This window comes from Cuculus canorus, chromosome 1 (genome assembly GCF_017976375.1).
Source record: "Cuculus canorus isolate bCucCan1 chromosome 1, bCucCan1.pri, whole genome shotgun sequence".
NCBI classification, from domain to species: domain Eukaryota; kingdom Metazoa; phylum Chordata; class Aves; order Cuculiformes; family Cuculidae; genus Cuculus; species Cuculus canorus.
In genome coordinates this window covers 177,413,804-177,436,657 of record NC_071401.1, presented here as the reverse complement: position 1 = coordinate 177,436,657, position 22,854 = coordinate 177,413,804, and the positions used below count along the sequence as shown (strand labels likewise).

At 39.0% G+C, this 22,854-nt stretch overlaps 1 long non-coding RNA gene across 1 annotated transcript in view; it reads right to left on the bottom strand.

Annotated features, from left to right (window-relative positions):
• LOC128851009 (uncharacterized) overlaps positions 1–11,584 on the bottom strand; it is a 91,280-nt gene extending 79,696 nt beyond the window's left edge. The window contains exons 1-3 of the long non-coding RNA XR_008448297.1: positions 11,499–11,584; positions 7,449–7,542; positions 5,676–5,725 (exon numbers count right to left, since the gene is read on the bottom strand). This is a non-coding gene — a long non-coding RNA (uncharacterized LOC128851009). The remainder of the gene's footprint in view (positions 1–5,675; positions 5,726–7,448; positions 7,543–11,498) is intronic.
• Positions 11,585–22,854: the final 11,270 nt, after the last annotated feature.

Sequence of the window (22,854 nt, the reverse complement as noted above, 5' to 3'; positions counted from 1 at the left end):
AGTCCTGACATAACTTTTTAGCTATGTTTCATTAGATGGCTGAATGCTCAGAAAGTATGCCCGCAAAACTTGAATAACTGTAGTCATTTTGCAAACTAGTTAAAAATATTTATGACCTTTCAGGAGACACTGATGAAATGGTGTTACATTTTGGACAATGTGTTCATTAGCCGACCTTGTTCTGACAGTCTGAGGAAGGACAGCATCTCCCTGATTGTGCACTCTGTGTGTTAGCAATGGGTTTAATTGAGAAGAGATAATTGAAACAGATCTTGGAAGAAAAATCAGCGTAGCTGAGCAAGGCTATAGCAACAATACAAAGCACTGTGTTCATCTGTACCTCTGTTGCTGGCATTCACACTATAATGGCAAAAGGTTCCATCCTTTCCCTCCCCAAATGTCTTTATAGCTATTTTTTTAACTAGGCAGGATTTTAGCAGATTTTCCACTCTTTAAACATTGTCAGTTAGTGCTAGCCAGACTTCACAGTTAATTGTATTCTAATCTACCCAATTAGTCCCCTATTCCCACAAAGACTTACACATGTGGTTAATTTAAAGTTTAACACAAGTGTGAAACTCTTCTGTGCTTGAGCCTGCCTGCTCTTAATGAGTGGAAAACCAAATGCTTTTCTTCCTCAAATCCCTCCTCAAGAGCCACAGCTTTCTCTTAGTCTTTCATCATTAATCTCAGCTCTCGTGTTATGCACTCTCTCACCCATGCCTGATTATTAAACATAATAAAACAAAGTGAAAAACAAATCAAAACAAAAAGCCAAAGGGAATCAAATTACCTGATGGCCATGCTTTGTAAATAATAGCTCTTTCATGAAACAAATTCCCCTTCTTTTGCTTTCTGTTGTTTTCTTTCCTCTTTCACCCCCTCTGTGACCCTTCTTAGCCAATGTCGCAATTCATTGTGTTGTGTGTCTTGTAAGCGTCCTAGGGCAGGGAACTTGTCATCTCAGTGGTCTGCACAGTAGCATGCACCTCCAGAGAAGTGCATAAATATTAATAAACACACATTCACATTCAATGAAATCAAAAGGTTTATTTTTCCAAATCAATAACTCACTCTCTCTGGATATGAAACAGTGGTAATCCATGGCCATGAGCTTTAATCCTATTGAAAAGTGATTTCAAATGGGACTTTCATGAGCAGTATGAAAAATACATGCAAACAAACGAAGGTATTGCACAGCTAGTAAAGCACTGTTTTTCTGCAGTGTTTATTGACTTCACCCACAAGGAAAAATGCTGTCACCTGCTGCAACTCAACCTGCTCCCAGAAATGTTAAGCTCTGCTTGAAAAAGAGTTTTTCTAACTGGCCTTTCAAAACTTTTGGATTTTCTTAGCTTATCTTTTCTCCCTTTCTCTTCCACTTAGTCAACTTTCAAGGGTTTGGTGAGCTGTTTCTGTTAGAAGGAGAAGAAATTAAAGAAAAAAAACAGGCATTTGTCTGGTCTAAGGCTCTTTAGCAGGAAAAACCAAGAACACTGTTGTGTTTCTATGAACCAACTATCTGTTCCAGCTCTCTTCCCAGTTTGCAATGTGTCCCTTAAATATCACTGTTAATCTTATACCAGGATCAGGTAGAGTTTTGCCAGCTGGTTCTAAGTTGTCTTTTTTTCCTATGCAGCAGCATTCCTTACATTGGTTATAGTGAGGTACATCCATCCCTTCCACAGCCTTGCAACCATCGGTAAAGTCTTTCTGTGCCTCCCTTCCCATTGCACTGAGCAGGGACAGCCCCGACCACAGCCCACTGAAGCTGGAAGTACATGGCATCTCCATATCAGTCCTCGATAGGACTTTCCTGCTGTTTCCAAAGTTACTGAGACAGGCATGCGCAACTCAGGCAGAAAAAGCAATGTATGGGAGAAATTGAGAAAGTTCCAGTGTTTTGGTTCCAATGCTGTGCTTGTGCTGGTGAAGCAAGCAGTGGGAATTAATTGCACAGTTGTGTGTTCCCACCCTCCCTTCACACTAAAACTGAACGAAGCAAGTCTTTCATATATATCAACAAGTTAAGTAAGTGTGTTACAGAACTGTTGTGCACTTGTTGGTCTGGGCAGTAGATCCCAAGAGAGGTTTCACTAACAACCTAAGCTCACAGAGGTGGCCATAGAGTACCTGCAAAGCAATACACAACAGAAAATTGGAAGGCATTTCACAACACAATGGCCATTTGTACTGTTTACGAAAGCACAACAACTAAGTAGTTGCATATTGCTAGTATTATCTTTGCAATGAGTGATGTATACTGTTCTTATATTGCATCGTATTGTTCCCTCAAGCCTTCATTACGTGCACACAAACATTCATAGAATCACAGAATCACTATGTTGGAAGGGACCCACTGGGTCATCGAGTCCAACCATTCCTAACACTCCCTAAACCATGTCCCTCAACACCTCGTCCACCCATCCCTTAAACACCTCCAGGGAAGGTGACTCAACCACCTCCCTGGGCAGCCTCTGCCAGTGGCCAATGACCCTTTCCATGAAAAATTTTTTCCTGATGTCCAGCCTGAACCTCCCCTGGCAGAGCTTGAGCCCATTTCCCCTTGTCCTGTCCTCTGTCACTTGGGAGAAAAGGCCAGCTCGCTCATCTCCACAACCTCCTTTCAGGTAGTTGTAGAGAGCAATAAGGTCTCCCCTCAGCCTCCTCTTCTCCAGGCTAAACAACCCCAGCTCTCTCAGCCGCTCCTCATAAGACTTGTTCTCCAGCCCCTTCACCAGCTTCATTGCTCTTCTCTGGACACGCTCCAGAGCCTCAACATCCTTCTTGTGGTGAGGGGCCCAGAACTGAACACAGCACTCAAGGTGCGGTCTCACCAGTGCCGAGTACAGAGGGAGAATAACCTCCCTGGACCTGTGTGCTGCAAAATTCAGTTGAGAAAATTTGACACATCAACTACAAGGCACTGGAGTAACCACTGTTTCTGTGTAAAAAACATACCAGGTATTTTACCCTTCTCTCATATACCCACCTCCCTGTCACTCTAAACTGTAAAACTGAAAATGTTCTTGAAAATACAGCTAATGTATATCACATTGTCTACTGTAGATGGTGGCTATTTTCTGAAAATTTTAGCCGGGAATAATTTGAGGAAAGGAATAAATTTTGGACTTCCAGACACATGGCAACTTATGGGAACACCTACACAGTAGCTTCATCTGATTATCCAAGAATACAGACAACCTCAAGGTCTGCCAGATAAGAGACATGTGGTACGCAGGTGGTTCATGCATGTGCAGTAAGTATGCCATGAACTGGAAGTGTCAGAGTTGCTATGGACATATTTAGTCTATGAAATTCCACAGACGTGCAGTAGCTTCACCTGAATCCCCGGCTCAATGTCTGTGCCAAGTTTGACGGTAGCATTGGGCTCTGGGGCATTCCTCTATTTATCCCACAAAGAAATAAAATCAATTTTGCTATTTATTCTGAATTAGTAAGGCTTCAGTGAGGCTTTGCTTACTCCCAGAGTAATACATTGTGTCATACTGTAATAGGTCTGCCCTGAATGAAGCAGCCTGCATGGTGCTGTGTTTTGGATTTGTGGCTAAGAACGTGTCCATAACACATCGATGTTTTAATTATTGCTGAGCAACACTGGCACTCTTTCACTTTGCTCTCTTGACATCTTGCAGTGAGTGGGCTGGGGATGGGCAAGAAGCTGTGAACACAGCTAGGACAGCTGACCTCAGCTGACCAAAGGGATACTCTATGCCATACAACATCATGTTCAACAATAAAACTGGTTTAGAGAAAGGAGGTGGACTAGCTTTGCCTTCCAAGGCAAAAGTTGCTCAGAGACAGGCTGGGCATCAGCCTGCTACTGGGAGGTGATGAGTGATGAGCCTTTGCATCACTTGGCCTTTCCTCTTCTCTTCACTTATTAAGCTGTCTTTATCTTCGGCCATGAGTTTTCTTGCTTTTACTCTTCCTGTTCCCTCCCCTGTCCTGCTGGGAGAGGGGGTGAGTGATCAGCTGCTTGGGTGCCTCACTGCTGGTCAGGATCAGCCCACAACACATATCAGTGTGTGCACAGGCAGGGTGTTGACTGAGGCAACACACCTTCTATCAGTAACCTTACTTCTCAGATTTCAGGTGGGTTTGAAAATATGATCGTCAGCCTAGACTTGCTCTTGCTTTAATAGCTAGATTGCCTCGTTCTTCACAACCAGCCCTTGCATCTACTGATGTACATACTTAACTGGTAATATTGGCATCTATGTGTTCATTGTCCTGTAACCCTCAGAGCAGGCTCCTGGGCTCCAACTCCTTCCAGCCCCTGCTTCCCCAAAGCCCTTACAAGCATGTCATTGTCCTGCTATCATCTGCATGTCCTAGCTTATATTTACTTATTGCTTTCCTCTCCCTTCCTCCTAATCACCCACCAGAATCTCATGTGCCCTCCCCTTATTGCTTGCCCAGGTGACTGGCCCGAGAGCCTACTTTCCATGAGGGATCTGGTTCCCACTATCCTGCCCCGTGGTCCTTCTTCCCAGAGCCAAGCATCAGCAGTGGCTGCAGAGAGGCAATGCTCCCACTCTCCTCTCTGTGCCCAGGAACATGACTGAAAGCACATTATGTGACTTACCTGTAGGTCTATGATCTGCCAGTCATCATGTTTTATCATTAGTTTTAAAATCTTAGTTCTTTAAGCCACTGATAAAAAAAAAATTCCTTATTTCTGTAGGTTTATAGCCCTCTTGGGTGACGGGAGGGTTTTGAGCAAGTAACCAAGTGAGTCTGAGTAGCTCCAGTGCCAGAAGTTGACTGCTTTTTAGGCAACTACTTCTTTATTTTTATAGTTGCCAGAATTTTTAATTTAATCTCTTTTCTTTTGTAATTTGAATAATGAAATTAATTTTTATTCAAGATACTGCTCAGAATCAGTCAAAATGTAGTTTACTAGGAGATTCCTACCGAAACTCTTCAATTCGGCAACATTGAACACACCAGCTCTTTTTAGAACAAAATTCAGCTTCTCTGAAGGCAGCAGGAGTTTTGTCATTGATTTCAATGGTATAGCTTTCTGCCTTTTCATATAAAGGAATCACTTACTGCAGAGAGGAGCTGAGATGCTAAGGCTTGGGTTTGGATCCTGATTGATCTCCAAATCCCTTGTGCAATCACCCAGACAGCTGAGCTCTGCTGCAAGTCCAGAAATAAGGATGAATTCCAGTCACCCACAAAAGAGAGCAAGGATAAAGCAAATGTTTGGAGGATTTAAAGTCTTTAGGGACTGGAATGGTTCATTCCTCTCATTTCCCTTATTTGCTATTGTAAAGGTTTTCCTTCACTGTGAGGCCATTGAATATCACTAGCAAAACTGCAAGTAAGCCAGAATACACTAGAAGGTTATTATTGTTATTACACTACAGAGAAATGAATTCTGAAGAACTTTTTGAAAAAGATGTCTTCTCTCTGTACTGTCACCCAGCCTGAAGAAGTTCCAGCTTCCAGCAAAACACAGAAAGACAGCTTTAGAAGTGTCTTACTACCTCCTATTTTAAGGGACTTCATTTTTGCCTTCAATGTGCCTGTTAATACTCGCAGACTTGCACATTTCCTTCTGGTGATAAAAGCAGTCCTACACCAATAAAACACCATGGAGACAGCTTAGTGACAGCATGTAGAAGTTCACCCTTAATTAAACTTACATTTTCAATGTTAGGGTCTTGCTGCAGCACCAAGCACATCATAGGACAGTCTGGGGAAAAAAAATTGCAAAGCAAAATGTTTATTTGGAATTTGCCAAAAGATCCTACAGCATCAAAATTTTTCATAGAACTACTCGAAACCAACAAATTACTCAAGGTTTGAAGGCGTGTGTTCTTGGACAGTGGTGCTGGAGCATTGCACACTGGCAGTCAATGTACCCGGGCAATTGTTTTAGAACTCTCCGAGTCCCATGTCAGTTCAGTGTACCTGAAGAAAGAGAACTTTTAAGAACATTTTTTAAGTTACCGTTGCTCAGAGGCTCAGGAGTAGGAAACTACTGTCGCAAATATAGATCACGCTGCTGGATATTGTCTTCATCATGCTTTCCAGCCTCATGTTTCCCCACTCTACTTATTCACTATTCAACTTTTCTCTTTCACTAATCTGCCTGCCAGCCCAAGAGTCAGAAAAGTTTCAGTTATGCTCTTTTGAGACATTCGCGTACTCAGAATTCTTCATTGTTTCTTGCTGGACAGTGAAGCTCTCTTCCTAAGCTAAGCACACACAAGTTTTTTTTCCCCCCTGGGTAAGCATCCTCATGTGTGACAGAGAGGTCAGAAATCTTATCACTCAACCTCGTAACTCTTGCATTACATCAAAAGGATGGCCAGCAATCTTTTTGACAGTGGATTAAGAAGTAAGAAGCTTAACTGGAGAGAACATAACTTTTACTGCCCTACTAGTATGCTTTGAAACAGATCTCAGTGTACATTTTCAATCATATACTTTTAAAAATTCAGTGCACATGTAGTGTTCTGTTTGCCCTTTCCTTACACAAACACATTTTCCTTCTGCTAATGGGAGTAGCAGAGGCATGAACAACATCTGGGTTGTAGGCAGTAGGAATCTTCAGAGTCCTCAGCACTCCCAGCTGTGTTACTTGCAGCTTTATCACACTGCCAACAAAAACTCAGAGAATATTTCCACTTCATTCTGCACTTTTGCTTTGGAGATGTAGTGAACCTTCTTTCAGTCAAAGCCAAATATTTTGCCGCGGATGCAAATTTTGCTAATGAATGAATAGCAGACGTATATTTTCCATTTGATAAAGACATGCACTTAACGTTGTCATTTAAAAAATGTATATTCATATAGCCATTTAAAAATAACTGGCACCATTGTCATAATTATCTTTTCATATATTCAGCAGTGCCAGGAATTAACTATGAATGTAAATGTAATCAAGCTTGCTACCACACTTTTAATAAATAAGGCAGTTTCTGTATCTCTGTTAAGCTGGGAATTTTCTGTGGTTTGTTCTTAAAAGGAGATAAGGGAGACTTTTCCCAGGCAAAAAACATGTTGGTTCACTAGTGTACCACATTGTACTGAGTCTGCTGAAACTCATGGGTAAGCTTAGCTCTGAAACAGAGCATGCAGCTCCAACCATGGGAAGAATAAACTATATTTGAGTATGTCTTTCTGTGTGGAAATAGTGTGCAAGAACGGATTTCTTTGCAGGGGTAGTAAGCAGGTTCTCAAAGTCCCCTGTTAGCTGAAAAGCTCTGTATGTTCCTACATCACACAATGTAATGACAGCCTTTTATCTATATATCCCTTTATCTAAACATCCCATTCCCCGATCTCCCAACTTCAGCCTCCACCTGTTAGATGAGGGACACTTTCACTAATGGTCTACCTGTTTTAAGAAAAAGCCATCAAAGTCACATGCACAATAAGAACCATGATATATGATCACAAACACAACTCACCGTGACTTGATTGTTTCACTCTGGTCTTGCCCCAGCTCACGACTCTCCTCATCTCTCTCACGGTGCCTTTTACTTCTCTCAGATTCGAATGTCCCTGGAGGAGCAAGTGGCTTTGGTGAACAAATACATGACTGTAGGTTGTCTCAAAATCCCTAAGACGGCTTATCAGCAAAAAGATATCAGGAATAGAAAAGATGAATTGCATAAATATGGTATTATTTCGTTAGTATGTCTTTGAAAAAAAGCGAGTATTTTCTTTCAAAATACATACTGTGATCTCATGAATGCCCAGCTGAGAATCCTATTGTCCTTTAGAAAAGGCATAAGATACATAACCAAGATTCTTTGAGATTCCTCAAAGAAAAGATGCTATGTAAGGATGTTCTTTAGGGTTGAAATGGCATTTTACTCTCCAGAGGTATTTTGATACTCATATTTCTGCAGTGCAAAGGAGATGAGCTAGCAGCCATGTGAGCACCTTTCCACTAGTAAAGGGCTGATATCACTTACTCGTTAAACCCAGGCTGCCAGACACCTGTCACTTAGTAACAGCCTTCAGAGTGGAATAGGAGTGGATGTTGTGCTGGATTTTAACCACTGGCCTGAGGGCAGAAGCACCTGTTTGTCCCAGTATTAGGTATTATTTCTCATTCATTTGACAGGGAGACCGCTCTCTCGTCAGGTGTGCTGAAAAGCTAAGGCCACACTAGAAGTTTAACCCTTGAATACATCCCATGGGGGTCTAAAGACAGAAGGCACTTGATTACATGTGGCTTGCAAGCAAGTTCAAGTAATACAAAATATCGCAAGAAGAACATAATGCAAACTAGTAAGTCCCTTACTATGACTATACTGATCTCAGTCAGAAAGTTCCAGATCATCACTGAATAAATTGCTCTTTTTTTTGTCAGCAGGTTTTGCTTCTTCGGGTCTATTCACTACATCTCCCACAGCTCACAGGGGTCATCTACAAGGTCACTGGCAGGTGATGGGAAGACTTCTTAGCTAGGAGGAAGGCAGCTGCAGACGGATGCCAGAACTCCTCATATTCTCCCAGATTCAGGCACTGAATTTTTCATGAGGGATTTTTGTTTACCTTTGAGGAAAACTGCACCACCTCAACCAAAAACTTCCACTCTGACTTTTTTCTTTGTGATCACAGCACAGAGATCGCTTTCATGCAGCCCTGCACTTCCCATTTTCAATTAGCCCTAGAAGCAGATACACACATAAGGAACGCAACTTTTCTGCTGCCATTTCTTGGCATCAAGAAGAGGAGGAACATATCCCATAATGATAGCTGAGATAAATACAGGCAGATTTTTAAACTGAACCCTGCACTTTTGAGATTAAGGCACTAGTATTAAAGAACATCTGCTCAATACTACCATAGGCAAAAATGGTGCAGGAATGATGCTTGTCTCTTACGGGAAAAAAGAAAAGCAAGTAACCTAGAAATACTGATTACACCAGAGGGTATCTTGCTTGGGAAAAAATGCCTAGAGAAAGAGGAAGGACTAGAGTATCTTCTTTCCTTTAGACTTAGCAATGGTGCAGTGACAATATACAATATCATTAATATTATTTCTCTTTAATGGTTTTGGATCATTAGTTGTCATCATAGTTGATTACGGTAACTAGCTATGCACTTAAATGTATGTGACTGGAAGCATGATCAGTATATTTAACTTACTGATTCCCTAATGGGTTCATTTATATCTTCATCTTGTGAAATCAGTAGTAACAGGCAGGATTAAATCCAAAGCCCAGCTAAGTCAGGTCATGATTGCTTCCTCAGTTTCCAGGAAATTTGAGGCAGATTCATGGAATGTATCCATTTACAGAGGTAAAATTATTTTACTAAAAAATGAAATCTCATTTCTCAGGGATATCTTGGTGGGCACATGCACGCACATATGCGATGGCATATATAGAAGATTATATTTTGTATGTATTAATCATTAATTTTATTTTCTTAGATGTATGAAGATAAAAAGTAGTTTCAGTGTCTGAGTTCATGTGTGTGCATAAAACGAGTAGGTGGCAGTGTAATAGAAATGATGTAAGATGTGTTTCCACATGTAATGAGATACAGTATAAATTGTATTGCTATGCTCTGTGGCACATGTATTATACACATTCTCCAAATGGCTCTCGTGGACATCAGCTGATATTTCTGTGATTTTTGCAGCTTGCAGACAGCCATTGGGTTTGTGCTACTGTTGCAAAAAAAACAGAAAACACTACACGAACAGCTTCACCCTTTTGGCTCTTTTGTCTTTTGTACTAAAAGGACATTAGTGACACAGAAAGTGTGCAGAAACATTCTATGTCCTACTCTAAAGAATGAACAAAATGCATCATATTTTTTCAATTTTTTTTTTAGGGATTACTTTTTTAGAACTGCTCTCTGTCTAGAAATATAACATTAAAAAATGCAGGAGTTCTTTAAATAAAAAGTTTTCCACAGATTATCGCTACTGAAGAAATGTAATCCTGCTTGATATTCAGTATATATTTTCTCCTGACAGTTTTATGGTACAATTAAATTTCATACTTTCTTTTCTACCATTCTGAATATGCATTAGAAAACCAAGCATCATAATTCTAAGCCAATTGGCTTGATTTGCTTGTTAAAATTCAGATATTGCTTCTTTCTGTGCATTTCAAAAAACGGCCATGGGATGTAACGGAGTATTTGGAATCAATCCAGCACATGGTCACCAAAGGTCTAGCTTGCAACAAAAGAGTATTTCTAAATTCAAGTTATACGTTTTAAATGAAAAATTAAATACTGTAATTCTAAAGTGTTACATTGACATAACAAACAGTAGAAAAACATTAGAGCTAATGGAGGGTTAGGAAGAGAGGCAGATTATGGAACTTATTGTGTATTACTTGAAAATTATACTGATATTTAGATGGACTTAATAACTTAATAAGACTCATTTGAATGCAAGAGAATGAATATCAAATTGATATTAACTTTTAATGCTTGTCATTTTATGTTGATTTATATTTTTAAATTATAGGCAATTTTTTTTGTAATCAGACTGGCTAATTACACCTCAAACATGTAAATTTGACATGATGCCAACACCAAATTGAAAAAAAAATTCAACCAGGTACTTGGTTATAAAGACCTACAATTCACTGAAACTCAATTCTGGCTGAGTTCCTTCAACCACACAAAGCATTATGCGTTGCACTAGTAAAGCATTCAATTTCTGTTAAATTATTTCCTTAGCTTGTTTTACAGAGCAGACAATGCTAGTGCACTCTGTTTGTGCAACCTTTTCCTTATCATTGATTGGATCATCCTTAGAGAAATTCTTCATCTAGCCCTGATATCTGCAGATGCAGTTTTCAAAGATTCCCCCATAGCAAAAACTTCACTAAGAAAGGCCTATTTTTCTAGCACTGAAATGGTCTCCAAGTGGGATCATGATCTCTGTTCCTAAACATAATATGCTAAGTTATTCTTATAAATCCTAAAGATCTACAAACCTTCTAAAATCAAAATCTAAAACTAGTGCCTCACATTTTACATATCTGATCCCCTTCAGCATAATTATTTTCCAACACACATTAAACAAAGTTACCGTGTTTAAGCATGCCAAATAGACAGGAGTTCATGTGCTACTGGAAGATAAATACTTTAGTTTCTTAATTCATATTGTGGACTTAGACTTTATCTCATTTCTTCTGTCATGCCCCCAGAATTAAAATAATGAATTCCTTCTGTCAACTCTGTGCAGATAGTTTTATGAGTGCTGATAATTCACATATCTTTTGAAAAACAAAGCCTTTTAACTTGAATAGTCTTGGTCTTCATCACACTGGGAGATACTGTGTGCAAAGCTTTACATGGAGTAGAGATGTGTTGAGCTGACAAACTTTTTGCACCAATCCTCTACTTGTTTGAAGGGATTTGTTAGTTTAGCAAATATTTGTATGACGGAACCTAACTATTTCATGAAATTTATTTTTATTTCCATACAGGTGAGCAGATGAGATCATTAACATATATAACAAACTGAAAATCCTTACCCCTTCAGTAGGACGTTGTTTCCCCTCCTCCCACCTTCCCTCAGGATCAGGGCCTTATTCATGCGGTCTTTCAGTACGCAGACTGCAATGAAATCAGTAAGCTAAATGTTATCATGGCAAATCTTTGCTCAAGCAAAGCTCCAGTTGATTAGAGAAGGAATTGCCTCCTCAGTACAAGCTGAAACCTGATCTGTGGCTTTGGGATAAAAAAATATAAACCGTACAGTTACTACAAATAACTGGGTTAGGTGAAGTCTCTCACTCCACCTCACTTCCTTCTGTGCAGATGTCAAAACCATGGTCTGACCTTGAGTATATGAAGTATTTTACAGCACAATAATTCCTCCTCACTCAGCCAAACCTAGAGCCAAAATCCCTAATACACGGAACTGTAGGTTGTTTCTCTTGCAACACTGAGAAAGATGGGCAGAAATTCTTCCTTCTGCTTTACTAACAGTGGTTTTGAGGACAGCTCTCCATCAGCAGGATGTGACGGTGCTGCCCTTGCTTAAGGCACTGCAGAGTTTAAGCAAATGTCCTACGAGGTTAGCGGTTCCGTAAATTGACCGATTGCAGCCACAGAGCTCCAGGGGCAGCAGCTCAGTATTGGGTTTCCAACACCGTTTGTCAAAACAGCAGTGAAGCCACGGGCAGCCTGGAAGTGATTCCCTTTCCTGCCAGCAGCAAAATTGTCAGTCTATGGTAGGAGCTTGGTTTGTCTTTAAACTTTTAGCATGTGTAGGTAGACAAGCTCACGATTACAACCACAGTTAACTAATAATTACTGAACATCAGTCTTTGTAGGTACCAGTGGAATTTGGCTCCCCAACTTTATCTGTCCAAGCCCATATTATCAATCTGCTTCTTATTTATATTGAGACTTTCCATTTCCAGGATTAGCCTGATTGTTATTTTACATCAAAAAAATATCATCTCAGTTTTCTATCATAGTTTATCTTTTTAATGCTAATGTCACAGCAATCTTATTTTGGGTATTTTTTTGTGGTGAGAAGGGAAGGAGAGACTGGTATGGGTCTCATTCAATGGTGATTGTTCAAGCATATTCATAGTTTGCCTTGCTCTAACATCTTGTATCTGCTCTCTAGCTGGACCCATGAAATGGACATAATAACCATTACACAGAACCAAGAAAAGGGCTTACTTGCCCCAGATGAAGAGCCGTGAAAACAGAAGAATTCTGAAATTTGCAGATCATCTTTATGATAACTAAGAACACATCTTTTCAGCGGCTCAGAAGTGATTTTCTTTTATTAAAGCATCTCCTATAATAGCTAGTGCATACTTACAATGCTAGTTACTTTCTTGCAATTATGTTATTCAGAAATAATTGGATTTCTGGGTTTAATTGAGCTCTAAATTAGCCAGAGCTTTCATAAAGGCTATTATGGAGATTTCTAATAGCAGCTTTTCCTGCTCTTTAAGCACAGGGTATTTCAATGAGAGTAATTCACCAGTGTAAAAAGTCTTGGCTGCTGTGAACTCTAGTACAGGTTCAGATTAATTATGACAATTTAGGCACCATCCTTTTGTAATTAAACATTTGCTCAAAACATTACCCAGAGTGCACAACTTTGTCAGGCAACTGGTTGCCCTTTATTTACAAAGAGACTTATTTGTTTTCAAGTTTTTTGAAGATCAAGAATTTTTAATATCATCACAGGTAAACCAGATTATTCTCCCACTGTTTAATATAACCCTGAAAAACGTTTGCTTATGTAACACAAGGTGGGATCCAGCCCCAAACTAAAACACGAGAACCTGTATGTCAACATATACATACCTAAACATGAACTAGGTGGCCAAGATACCATCACATCCTTGCAGTTTTGATTAATATACTCAAATGAGTATAAGGACGATTAAGCCCACTCTAATGTACATGCTTTAGGGCTCAGCCTGGTACCTGAAGATAGGCACTTGGTGCTGTGTGAGCAGCCCTGGGGACTCCCAGGAGGCTTTTGGGTGTTGATCCTGGAGGGTGCAGGCCTTCCAGGGGTCAGGTATTACAACTGTAGCCACATGTGCACATCTGAGGCACTTCACATAGCATGAGAATCCTGCATTCATGCAGATTAACTGATCTCAAGAAATTAAAACATTGAAATAATTTTGGACAGTCAGGGACTTCATAGGACATCATAAGATATTGCCATCAAATTAATTAACTACATCAGTACGAAGCCCAAACAGTATCGGATCTGAAAGATGTGACACAAATTCAAACTTCGCTAAAACTAAAAATGAAAGTCCAAACAACTTAATTAAACTTTTTACTATTAACATTTTTCTCAGAGTGTTTCTTTTTCCTGCAAAATGCTAAAGACTTAGACAGAGCTTCATTTTCTAATTGAAAAGTCTCCTCCTGACAGGCAGCCCACTTCACAGGTATGCAAGGTCTGGCACAGAAAAAAACAAGACTAACCCCATATCTCGGGAACCAAGAGTGGGAGGGGAGAGACAAAGAGATCGTTATAGAACATGTTCTAACTGGTCACAGTGAGGCAAGGCTCAACTCAGTCACTTCACTCAGTACACATGGAAGTGTGTTTTCTTCTCGACAGTTGGAAAGTGTTAGTGTGCGCCAGTCCACAATGCTTTGTCTGTGAAGCAGTTTTTACCTAATAACAACATGGATGTGCTTGAGCGGTTTTTACCTAATAACAACATGGATGTGCTTGAGCACCCACTCCGTTCGCCAGACTTGTCTCCCTGGGATTTCTACCTCTTCCCAAAGATCAAGTTGGTGGGTGCTCAAAGGAAATCATTTTTTGTTGGTAAAAGATGTGTCCAGTTTGTCATGGACTAAGCACAAATAAAACCTTACTAAACTGTAAAAGGCATTTGGTGACTTTACTTAATTCACTAAGTTAAATGATAAAAAATGTGATCAGAAGAGATCTTACTAAAAAGCATTATTTAGGTATACAAACTTCTTTTGGGTCCTGTTTCATATAAGCAAAGATTTATCAATATTCATCAATAATTTATTTACCTATAATGACTGTGAATAATGTGACGTTTAATATTCCCTAAATTTTTTAGATAACCTTAGTGAAAAGTCATTAATTATAATATTTATCTGTTACTCATAAAAGAACATGACATAAAATGACAACTCAATTTCGCTCTTTGACATTTCAAATACAACTAGGTTACATTAATCAATCAATAATGTGCTTATCATACACTGTAGTCAATTATACTCCAACTATCAGTGACAGTTTTCTGGCTTGCAATCTGGACGCATATACTCTCATGACAACTACAGTCTTTTTAGCCCTTTCGTATTTTACAACCAGTGCTATTGCTTAAGGCACACCATAAATGTGCAAAAAGGCATCAGACACTTCATAATCCCAATTCCATTTCTGTGCTATTAGTGTATTTCCAAAGAATAAACTTTCAGTGCACTGAAATCCAAGAAAAAGAGGATAAACTCCTCAAAAGAGAAAGTTACACGTAAAATAAAACTGGCAGTACTACAAATAGAGCATTTGCATTTGCTGATTGCAAGGTTGCAATTATAGCTCACCATATTAATGAAGTCATAAACAAGTTGAGTTTACTTCTTTGGTTTATTAGACCATGACAACCTGTTTTTGGAGTTGTAGTTTTATCAACTATAATTATTAATGATATCTCTGTGAAAGACATTATTAATACTGTTTCTCCAAGACATTATTTATATTCTGGGCTATCTGTAAAGATGAGTCAGTGTCTCCCAAATGAACTTTGGCACAGTTTTAAATAGAACTTCTCACCTCCAGACAAATCATATAAATCTCACCCTTCCCATTTTTATTAAAATTATTCTGAATGAATGATACAGTCATAAATTTCATTATAAAGTATTTCTCCGTTGAAAAGTGATGGTTGGCCAATAGTGAGATTGCTCATTTCAACAATAACCCTCTCTAAATCCCCTTGAAAAATACTTTCTGGTAAGGAGTAACAGAACATTTTAGATTTTTTTTTTAAAAGAGAATGTATAATTTTTCTTTTCAAGGAGAACTTTCAAAATATTGGAAGTGAGAGAAAAACCGTGGGAGAAACAATTCCAAAATACATTATCCAGAATTTTTATTTTAATTTTATTTCACATTAATGAAATCTGAAAACACTTTCTCATATATTTGCTCCAAGTAGGAATTTGTATTAAGTTGTGGAGTTTATCATGAAACAGAATAGGTAGTTTTTATGAGGGCACAGGCTCAGCTAAGGACACAAGCACTGACTGATGAACCTTCTCCCTCCCACAAAGGCGATGGCTTCTGCAGTACTGTCCTCCACGGTTTCATGAAATGAAATGAAAGAGAGAATATGACCTTCCCTATACATTTTTTTTCATCTGTCTTGGGCAAAGTTCTGTTTGCTCCAGCTGGCTGATAGATGGAGCTTTGAGAAGGAAGAAGATGTGTCAGTTCTCAGACCTTCCAAGTGTGTGATGAGACACACTCCACATCTTCCTTTTTAAGTGCCAGCGGCAGAATATGGAAACAAAGTGAGAGCAAATTTGAATATCAAAAGTCATTCTCCAGTTTATCCACTCTTAAAACCTGTCACATCACATTCCCAGCACTAATTAACTACCCTGTTCCAATTTAGAGGCAATGGTATCTCAGAGGTGGTTGAATGACTCCCATCAGTTGCAAACTGTTTATTTATTCAGGATAGAAATAAGGAAAAAGGAAAAAAAAATTGTGCACATCTAGCAGTTCAATAATTGCTTTTTGCATGTTTTTATTCTTTTTACATCATATTTTGATGCTGTTGCACTCATTGGGACATTTAGAGGGTAATATAGTAATAATTTATGAAATAGGAGAGTGTGATATGCTACAGTATCCCTAGTGGTGCATTTCATATCATATTAGCAGTACAACAATCGTAAAAAGCTGATGGTGGCAGTGGGTTCCTGCTGAGACATACACCTATTACAGTGATATCCATGTCAGCTTTTTGCTCTTTAATCACAGCTTTGACATTCGGTGACTACAATGTTTTCCTTTAAAAAATCATATTAGTTTTCACTGAGGAGCCCAAATTATTTAGGTGACATTCCTTCACCTACTTTAAAACAAATTAATGAAAGGAGCATCCTTAGCTTAGGTAACTTCCATTTGTGAAAACTGATGTATTGAGATTATTAGTCTGTGCAGGCTGTAAAGAAAAAAATCTTTCTTTCAACACAGAGCTTGAGCCTTAGTTGGTGCTGCAGTGGAACCAGAGAATCCTGCGAACATTCCCACGGCAATTTGAAGGCAATTTGAAGGTACAGTTCTCTCACTCTCACAAACATTACGTCATCATGTTATCCTATTGGTGCACAAATAAACATGATATATAAATGTGTAAATTGCTACCAAAACCTGGCTTTCTGATACCTACTTGATTTAGTTTGCCCAAAACAAATAAAGGCAAGACACAAAAATTTTGATCAACTCTTTCAAAGCTAATGTGAGAATGTTGATGAGAGGGGTATGCTGACACATTGGCCAGCTCAAATAACTGGACTCAATGAAAAATGGTCTTCCAATCCCCGGAAAAAGAATGTTAATAGTTTAATATTTTTCTCATCAATTATAAAACTCCCTCCGCTTAAGACTCTGAGAACTTCACCATCACCTGAAGTACGATCAGAGTGCCAGCCACAGCCTGTGCGCAGAGGGAGAGAAAGCTTCCTATATGAAGCTCTGTTTTGATTTTAACCATGCTTTGAAAGACAGCCATCGTATACCCATAGGATGAAGGTGTAGGAGTGAGTCTTTGACAGATAGATGGTGTGCAGTGGTATCGGCTCTGCCTTAAAATTGCCTTTTTTCCCAAAAAATGTCTTTAAAATTTAATCATCCTGGACCTGCAAAATTATTGACTGTCCTGTTGACTATTTAGTTTCATTTTTTTTACACTATTCCCAGATTTTTATTATATTATCATCTCCCATCAGAGAGATCATCTTTGTTAGAGTAAACTGAAAATCACTGGTTATGACAAAAAAAGAATTCCCATTAACGAGTTATCATCTAATCATATTAGGATCTTTGTATCCTATTATCAGCTTTCTTATGAAATACCATTTCTTAATGACAGGGATTTGACTAATACTGTGTGAACTCTGCTAACATAATTTGAAAGTTACTACTAAGTGTGTATTTATAGAATAAGGTGTCATCTTCTTCATGCTTGCACATAATTCTAGCTTGTGATTTGATCAGATCTGAATGTTAAAAGTTAATTTTCATCAAATCAACCAAGGAAGGAGGGATAAAGTCATCGGCACTTTGCACTGGATTAGAATGTAGCATCAGCACTGAATTCAGTGGGGCCTCAAAGGGAGTCAGATTTCTGTTCTGTGTCCACAAAATATCTTTTATGGGTGACAGAGGCAATCCATCTATTTAGCATTTTCATTCTTTAAGGGCAATGGTACAGCTTGTGTATGCGATATGTAACAGCTACTGTATTTCAGCCAGTTTCACTGCAGACCAAGTAGCAGGGAGAGCCCAGGCCCCTTCAATCCTGATTTCAAGCCCCATGGAGCGAATCTGATGCCCAATTCATTTCTGCCTCGTTCCTCACTCTGAAACGCCACATCTCTTTCCCCGTGTTCCCTTTATTACTAGTCCAGATTGATTTTACCTTAACCTGAGCTGCCTAAGTAAGTCTGCTTGGACAGAGATGTAACGACATGTCACCTGATCATTTTAATTCTATGCATGAAACTACATGAGAATGGGAACGAAATTTATCTCCTCTCTTTTTTTTTTTTAACATGGTTTTCTCCATGTAGCTTTAATTCAGGGACAGAATGAACAGTGTAATACATATATATTTAATATTTCACTTTCCATCAATACAAAACCATGTTTCTTAGATAATGGCTTAGGAAAAAAGCCAGAAAAACAAATTTATTAGTTTATTTCACAATCTTGAAATGGCAAAAATAGATTTTGATCCCTTTCTCATTAATAATCTTCATATCACCCTTCCCCTTAAAAGAAAAAAGAACATCCATTTAATTTTAGAGAAGAAAATCTTCTCTGGGAAATAGTCACTGTATTTAAATGTCAGTTATTCAAATACATTTATTTAAATAGCCACACCTATTTAAATAAGTATAATCTGCTAAAGAGTAGATATCAATTCATAAAAAGAGAATTTTCCTTTACCTTTTCATAGATAGACTGACTCCATGATCCTAAATGAAGAATACCATTAATTAATTTAGTAGAGTTTTTTCAGTTTGAATTACAAATGTGGAGGAACCTATCAGAAATAAAATACATAGACTCACAGAACTTCAGAGAAAAATTCACTGTCAACAGTCTCTTCCTAAGACAGCCTCACACTGACAAAATGCTGAGCAGTAAGGTCAGGGACTGTCCTTTCGGTTTGTGTTTGTACAGAATTTACCACGGACTCAGATCAATGGCTTTTCTTTGATCTACTGTCACGTAAATAGCAATACATTTTTATCAACTACAATGCCACAGAGTGAAATAGGTAGTATCATAAATGATAGCAAATAGAGTAAAATTGTCAAAATATATCTATTACTTATTGTGCTTCAGTATCCTTGGCACCTTTGTTATGGAAATCCATGGAAGGGGATAATGCAAGTATGGTAACGTCAATGGAAGTCTTTACTTTGATTTCCATGCACTTTGCATCATGCTTCTACTTCCTAATTTGCAACATCCGATAATCCACAATACAGCTCACAGAGTTATTAGTTTGAATTAGTGAGGTTCTCCTACCTGATTGGTTTTAAGCCAATTTATACAGGCTTGTCTGTCTAAGCTGTTAATACTGTTGAAGATTACTATGGTATTACTGCAGTCTGCAATATTTCAAAGCTTAGAGCACTGTTTCTCACCAAATCCTTGAAATGGATTTGACTTTTTCAACGCCACTTCTAGTTGTCTAAGAGCTATCACTTGTGAAACAAGCCCCTGAAAGCCTGAGCTGACTGCGCTAAGTGTCAGAAAATAGCATTTAGTCTGCCAAAAGAGCTAAAGCAGGAATTCAGCTGTTCAGTACAAAAACAGAGAATACTTTTTTTTATTTCATCTGACTTCAGGTAGCAGGATAAACATTTCAGTTAATTAAGCTGTGAAACTCCTTGATTTAGAGGTTCTGATAGTTTCATTGAGTTCGTTGCTTAAACTCAACCTGCATTGCCTTCCATTTCACTCATTTTAGTAAAGAATTACCAAATTGAAACAAATACTGGCTTTTGCACACATGAAAAGAATCCCCCAGCAATTGTAAATTACTGTTCTGATCTGTACAGAGAAAATAGATCAGTGATGTAAATTAACCCACAAACAGACTTCATGCTTTCTTGCTTCTTAAAATAAAAACTGTTCAAGTAAGCCATCTCTGAAAATACGCAGTGCCCGTTGCTCAGCTAGTGTAGAAACATTAATAATCCCCAGTCTTGGTTTGAAAAGTTTAGCTAATGACAGTAGCCTGTTTGGATAGAAAGGGAAGCAGAGCACCATCTGCTGTACAGCCATGCAAAAGTTTCAGAACAAAACCTGCAAGAACACCGATCCTGTCTTAAGCTTTATAGATAGTTAGGACATGGAAAACTACCATTACCCAACACTGTGTGACCATGAGCTCGAGATGGATACAGACTAAAATTAGAGAGAGACATGAAGAGCCAGGGTTCAAAGTTAGACATCAAAACCTACAGGGAAGAAACAAAGTAAGGAGCATTGTTTCTTTGGATGGATAGGTATGGCTGTCATTTTTAAAAGTACAGAATTTGATTGCTACTACACCGACATCCCATTTGGCAGACTCACCTGCTCAGGCTAAAGTACTGCTGGGAAAAAATGCCTAGAAGTTGTGTTAGTACACCTACACCTAAGAAAAAAAAGGAGAACTACTATGCTCAGGGGCCACTGCCAGCATCTCTGTGAAATTTCTTATAATTGGTAAGGGTCTGGTAGGCATCTGAAGATGAGCTGAGGGTGAGGGGGTGGGGGCTTTTGTTAGGGAAAGTTCAGTTTCTAGGTAGGGATCTCAATAAGTAGAACAGGCTTGGGCACACCCATAATGTTCTGCAGAGGATGCAAGAGATAGAAAAATGGGTATCAGTGACTCCAGAAACACATGGTAAGCCTGAGGGTCACCTGCCATCCAGCATGAGTCATTGGTGAGTACAAGAGTGACAGACAGTGAATGATTTCTGTCCTATGAGTAGAAAAGAAAATTCATTTTTCAGACTAGCAGCTGCACAAATCAAAATTAAGACCATCACCCCTAATAAATGAAGAAAAGCTACTTCTTCTAAGGACTGTAGAGTCCAAAGCCACCAGCCCAAACGGCAAATACGGAGTGGAGTGGGCTTTTCCTCAGTCCTGAAGATAATGGGTGACTGTCCATAAGCCTGACATCCCAAGACATGTGCTATCTGCCTTTATCTGTCTCTCGGAAGAGCCACTGAAGGTCATCCACTAATTATTGGGCAATCCAAATGAGCACTAATGATGCTGTCCACAACAGCTCTAAGACCAAGAACTGGTAGTGGATAAGAGTCACAAGCTTACCAGGTGTTGCAGCCCTCATATTTGAAAGAAAAGGTCCTAACGGGAATGGGAGCATTCGGGGGACTAGCACATGATTGTGCACAGAGTATCACCAGAGAAGCTTTGGGTCTTTGTTCAGAAGGAGTACACTAAAAAGAAATGAGGTATCTACAAAGAAGGGCTTGCATAGGGAACAAGACTGAGATTATGATGGGATGTGCAAAGATCTGCACAAAAGAAAAAAAAAGAAGACAACCAAAACCAACCTGGCAGTGTGATACAAATAAAGAGAAGATAAATAATTGTTCTAGCATCACAAGCGCAGCACAAATTAAGAGAAGACGACAATCTGAGGAGCTTCTTAGGTGGATGCATGCTAATGAATTAAATAAGTAGTATAAGCGAAAGCTGGAATCAGAGCAACCATATGTCCTGATTCTCCCCACATACATACACTCTCTCTGTGCAGCAAAAGGGAATATAGACCTCTCCACAGTTCTGTATCAGGAAGCCTACAATAAAACCAGCGAATTTTGAGAAGGTGCAGAAAAACTCAGTAATCAATCAGGAAGGTCCTTTGGGAAGTAAATCGCAGAAGGTGGTCAGGATATTACATACAAGTACAAATTATTCTAATGTAAAATAGACCTGAAGCATAATAAGAGTCCATTTGGTCATTTCATGGCTTCCACAATGATCCAAAACACAAATAAGTGTACAAACAGTAGAAACCAGATCAAAATATTAGGGATAACAGAATGTAAAGGAAAACAACAAAAATGTTACAACTAAATCAGAAAAGGAGAAAGTAGTAAAATAAGAAAAGATATAAACAAGAAAGCTGTCTAACAAAATACCTGAGCCAAAAGGGGAGAAGAAAGGCTAATGAGTGGTACTGATAAAGATTGAATGTCTGATACTGTTTTGTTTCAGTCTTCACTTAAAGGGTCACCCAGGTGGCACAACTAAGTCTAGTGCCAGAGATCTTGCAGATTGGGTTCAGCTGCCAACCTTGCAGCCAAATTATTCACACAATTAAGGCTCAAAACTATACCAGGGCAGCTGAACGTGATCTTTCTGAGTGTAAACAGAAGAAAGAAACCGCTTTTCTCTCTGGTCATGGCAAGGGTTATTGGTGATGTGCATGGGGAGTTATAAGGGTGTCCGCACAGCTGCCCCTCAGTCAGGAGTAGCGAACAGACTCTCCTGGTTCTCTAACACATACAAGAAACCAGACTGTTCTGTTTTATCCCAGCGTAAGTCAAGAACAACTCTCCTTATAAAGTAGAATATAAAACTATAAATAACCAGTACTAATAATATGGCACAAAATGTTCTGTCTTTTCTTAATGACTCGTTGTTTTAATATTTTGCCTTTTATTTGGCTGAATCCTTGTGATCCTGGCCTTAAGAGAAATCTTAATGCCAGCAAGTCAGTAACTCCATCAGGTTTACATCTATACGAAAGAATAAAAGGGACCAGACCCTTCTTCTGTTGCTGGGAGTAACACTTTGCGGTGTGCCACCCAGGGAAGTGCTGTGGGAATAGGCTCAGACTAAGCAGGGGGATGCTGACAGTGAGGCTGTGTGGGTACTCACAGACTTGCTAATCAAAGCCTGTTTAATTTGTGTAGATGTACGGCCAGTACAGCTGCAGCCAGAGCGGCACGGACTCCAGTTCAAAACTTTTACATCCTGAGATCAGATTTTAAGTTACGGTTTCCTGGGGAATTAATACAGCGAATCTCAGTCTTTCACGTGTGCTTGTCTTGCTGCTAAATTAGCACTGATCCACC